We start from the raw sequence: 4,999 nt of genomic DNA, 5'->3' as shown, positions 1-4,999 counted from the left end.
TAAATTTTCTCTACTCTACGACTTGTACGTGTGTGTGCGTGCACAGATTAAGTATTACAATAATATTTTGGTCGAGAAAAGGAGGAGCAGGTTTAAAATATCAGATGCTAGGTGAATTTTGTTATACTTTAAAAGTACTATACCGGATTTCCACTAGCCGTTGAATGACAAACATTTTAATATCAAAGTTATGCATTCTATAAAATATGAAAAACTATATTTCCACGTAAAAAATTTTAAGTACTTAGTTTTTTTTTGGAGTTCTTGTGGAAACTTTTCAAGGCACTTGAATATTCGCAACGCAACAGTTTTAATGAAAAGTTGGACCTAAAAGATACTTCTTAACAAAAAATAGTCATTAAGCTCGTTTCCATGTGGCTTGTTTGAAATAATATTACATTTTTTCAGAAAATGTTTATATATAATTTCATTGCCATCCTATCTAGAGGTAAGCGCGCAAAAGGGTATTGCCCTCATGGGTTGGTGTCTTAAATAAAATAGTAATTGCGAGACTACATCTCGAAAGGATCAGAATTCCTTTCAATTTGAACACTTCCCTTCAGCCCTGCATTCTGACGATTTACAAATTTTTTACGGATCTTGGGGATTCTTCAAGAATTCATCAGCAGAACACAAACGGATTCTTTAGAGACCAAATTCTAGGCTGTAGATAACGCGTATTATCTTACTAACTGGCTAACCAACAGAATACGCGAATTCGTAAAGATTTTTTTAGAGACAGACTTCTTTGCTTAAAAATATAAATAATATGTATTCAAAATGTCGGGACGGCGCGAACGCCATTCCCGGCTATCAAAAATTACACGCACGAGTTATTCGCATTAGGAATAATCGCAGAGGTCAACCCAATCGAATGTGCAATGATCAGGTCTCGCTCCGGAGGAACCGCCTTCATGATCACGGTTTACCTCTACGCCAGGTAAGTATGCTTTATGCTGCTCAAGTCGGAGCACTTAAGTGAAATGGCAAATAAAATGGTTGAGAATTCCTTGCCAAAGGATAATAGCATATTTGGTGCTTAACGAAAAAGGACATTGACTTTGAGCTACCGCGAAGTGGTGGAAATCAAATGGCAAAGATCGAGAGAGAAATATGAGCAAACTTTTCGTAAAGATACGCTCTGTATGCATCAATTGGTATTCTGAATTAATCTATATTGAGATCTGCTTTCTTTTTAAATTAACAAATGAAAATATGTGATATGAAAGAGATTACTACAGAAAGAGTATATATTTACTTTATATATATATATTAAGATCTTTCTTAAAGCACCCTTTTTAGCTAATTAAATCAATTGCGCTTATACCTATTTTGGTGAGATCTCTTCATATGTTCATTGCTTCGTTCACAAAAAATAAAATGCTTTAATTTCATGCTTAAGTAGCGATTTTTAATACATTTAGAAAACGTAATGCTTTCTACTATCTTTAATGAAAATCGAGGTTTGAACGAAAAAAACTTTATAGAAAATATAAAATTTTGGCCTATTTGAAAAAGTATCCACATATTATCTAGGGGATCACCAAGGTGTATTAAACAAGGTGTGATTGACAATTCAGTGCGGCTCTCTTTTAAGGTACTATTATGTCAAAAAGTATAAACAAACGAATTAACCCTTAGTTTTGCATGTATCTTGTCAGCACTGATGCCCTAGGCTTTTATTTCGATTATAGTTTTGTTTTACTTACATTTCCTTTAATATATATATTTTGTCAATAAAATAAAACAAATTGTTTATAAAATAGTTTTAGCGATTTTCTTGTTTTTAATTGCCCAAGTTGTATGCTTTTGTGCGTTTATTTTTATATTAAAATTTTTTATCCTAAACATTATTCGACACTTATAAAAGTAGGATTTTACATTTGTTTCCAATTTTATATGTGAGCTTAACTCTAACAATTTCGAAATTAATTTTTTTTCATGCGAAATAGTTTTCCATTAAAGACTTGGCTTCGAGCAGTTTTAAACTAAGCTCTTCCATACTTGCTTGCATGGCTTTAATTATGTCGGTAAGAAGAAATATTTCTCTTCTCAACGTGCATTCTAAAGAGTCGCCTGTTTGAGTTTGGACATCAACAAATAATGTATCCTAATCGCGTTCTAAATCCTCACTTGTTTCAGTTATTTTGTATGGCATTGGGACTGCGCCTGGGTATAAACGAGCTCGTTTGAAAGTGCCTGATTCGGACGGACAACTAAGGAAATCACTTTCCTTGAAGTGGTTTTCACAAACGCGAGATGAATCACGTAGTACAACACCACAGCATTCTTCCCATCGCTGCCGTCTTAATTCGCAACTAGGTGGTTTAAAACATCGCACTATTTTCGTGTCCTGACTTTTATTGCATACAGCGCACCGTTCAAACGGTTTGCTCCGTTTCATCTTGGTTTCCTTACATTAAATATTTAAGAAAAGTCGAACGTATTTACTTATTACCCAATTTTAAATGTACTTACTTGCTCTCCTCGGCGGTTTATCTCTTAACAATTTCACGTTTATTAAGAAAATTTGTTGCTTGAAAAATTTGTAACTTTTTTTTAAACAAATTCAAATTTGAAAAAAAAAATTTCAAATGGGTTAAGAATTCATTTCAGTTTGACATTATAGTCTGTTTCTTATGAGAGCAATGTCAAAATCAATCACACTTTGTTGAATACATTTTGGGGATCACGATGTTAAATGATTTTTTTTTAATTTTTTTTAACAGTACATATAGACATTTTCGTGAGCTCAAGGTGGCCAGAGGCGTATATTAAAAACAATTCCTATGTTTTATTGTTGAATTTATTTATAATATTGTTTTCATTAATTACAATTAATTTAAAATTACAAATAATAAACCATTAGCTGTCAAAATTCTCGGCGTATCAGGGATGAAAAAGTAGGTACAATTGTACCTTTTTCCGACGTTTAATGACTTAAAGGTACATTAGGTACAGCCACTAGATTTTAGGTACAATCATCTTTTGATCAGATGCATTTTTAGTTTTTTTTCTTTTTCCTTAACCGTTCATTTTGAAGATTAAACAATTTTAAAGAAAAGTGGTCAAAAGGAAGAATTTAAAAAAGTCATATTATGTATTATCTTAAACATTTTACATTGCATTTAGAGCAGCCACTACAAAAATTAACACTTTACTCAGCTATCCTCAAATTCGTATTTTTTTCTATTAATTTTAACGGTTATTTTCACTAAGTCAAATTCAATGGCATTTGCGGTCAAATGAGTGAAAACAAATGGGTCAAATGGGACTAAAAGATAATCTTTTGATTGATTTAGATCAGAATAGGCTTTCAGGCGTGTACATCCGCTGCTAAAGCGGCTATTTGTAAGTTTTTGGCCCATAATATCATCGATAAAGGTAGGGATAAAGGAAAGAAAGTTGTGTCAAAATATGGCGACAAATTTTGTTGTCAAAATATGACATAATGAAAACCAGCCTTTATTCACACACACAGTTCAGTGGCTAGGATGTCTTCAAATTTCATATTTTCTTTAGATGAGAACTATTGCTATTTGACCCATATTCGCTTTTTGATTTCTGGAAATATATTTAAAATGCTTTCGAAGTTACTTCCTGCAATTTGATTAATTTCTCTAGACTTGCTGCACCTATCGAAAGGAATCGGATAAATAAGCAGACTTTTCCTGTTGTTTTATAAAAAGCTGGATAAAGAAGTATACTTCGCAAGTGTGTTTTTTGTCTTTGTCGCCAATATTTTTCAGTAGCCAAAATTAGACAAAAACAACGCTTCTCCGATTCCCATTAGATTATATGTAGTCCATAGATATAGGCTTAGTTAAAAAAAAGCATCCATCTTTTGTATACATGTTTTAAAAAACATTTATAAAAAAAAAAACTACAAATGAATGATGTAACTTTTTTAGGTACAATCTGTCTCATTTAGGTACATTTATTTTATGATATTAGGTACAATCTCAAATTTCCATTTTTCAACCCTGCGGCGTATGTCTATTTAGTCTCAATTCCAAAAAAAGCAACTCAACTTACCTTAAGAAGGACACCAAAGGTAGATCGCCAATTCTAATCAGATCCGCTAATTAATTACGAGTTGATAATAATTCAGTTTGTCAATTTATTCATAATGTCGGGACGGCGCGAACGCCATTCCCGGCTATCAAAAATTACACGCACGAGTTATTCACATTAGGAATAATCGCAGAGGTCAACCCAATCGAATGTGCAATGATCAAGTCTCGCTCCGGAGGAACCGCCTTCCTGATCACGGTTTACCTCTACGCCAGGTAAGTATGCTTTTCGCCGCTCAAGCCAGACTACTTAACTGCACCAATATACAAAGTGGCTGAGAATTATAAGAAAATGAGAAAATGATCACCGCGAATCCTGTTATGAACGAAAAGGATATTCAAGCGTATGGCGTTGCTTTTTCGGTAGGTTATGCATTGATGCATAACGAATGCATGTTGGACAGGCATGTGTGTACATATACACAGAATCAACTGTAAATTAGAGTTTTTTAGACACCCTTACAGTTTTTTAACCTATTTTCTAGGCAAATTACAGTTTTTGTTTTACAATTCGAATGAATAAACTAATATTTCTCTTACGGTTTTTAAGGGAAATTTTTAAGACAAAGAGTGGGCGATGAACGAGCTGCGTTTCTTTTATTGAAACAAATGGTTTTAGCTGTGTTTTGCATTCCAATCGCCAAGGCAAATGTTTAAAAAATATTTTCCCAAATCAATTTGAATAATATGTATATGAAGTACACTAGGAATGTGCTAGTATGCAGATGCTTAGCTAGAATGTTAAAACAAGTAAACAAAGTTTACATTGCTTCATTTACATTAGCAAAAGTTTCTTGCTTGAGTCTTTTGTATTCAGTGCACCAACAAAATTGTGCTGAATAAATTTTTTCTTCCATATGTAATCATTTTCCTAAATACTTGCATGTATATAGGCTCATCTGTACTCTGCAGTAAAAAATAATCAG

General features: G+C 32.9%; 2 non-coding genes across 2 annotated transcripts; both read right to left on the bottom strand.

Annotated features, from left to right (window-relative positions):
• Positions 1 to 782: 782 nt before the first annotated feature.
• LOC118756669 lies at positions 783 to 948 on the bottom strand. Its single transcript, XR_004995139.1, has one exon. It is a non-coding gene; the product is annotated as a U1 spliceosomal RNA (small nuclear RNA).
• A 3,183-nt stretch (positions 949 to 4,131) lies between these two features.
• On the bottom strand, positions 4,132 to 4,297 carry LOC118756668. The gene has a single exon (XR_004995138.1). It is a non-coding gene; the product is annotated as a U1 spliceosomal RNA (small nuclear RNA).
• Between the last annotated feature and the right edge of the window lie 702 nt (positions 4,298 to 4,999).

Source organism: Rhagoletis pomonella, unplaced genomic scaffold (assembly GCF_013731165.1).
Source record: "Rhagoletis pomonella isolate Grant_MI unplaced genomic scaffold, Rhpom_1.0 Rhpom_scaffold_11408, whole genome shotgun sequence".
Lineage (NCBI taxonomy): Eukaryota > Metazoa > Arthropoda > Insecta > Diptera > Tephritidae > Rhagoletis > Rhagoletis pomonella.
Note: the sequence above shows the minus strand (reverse complement) of the source record. Positions and strands in the feature narration are given on the sequence as shown.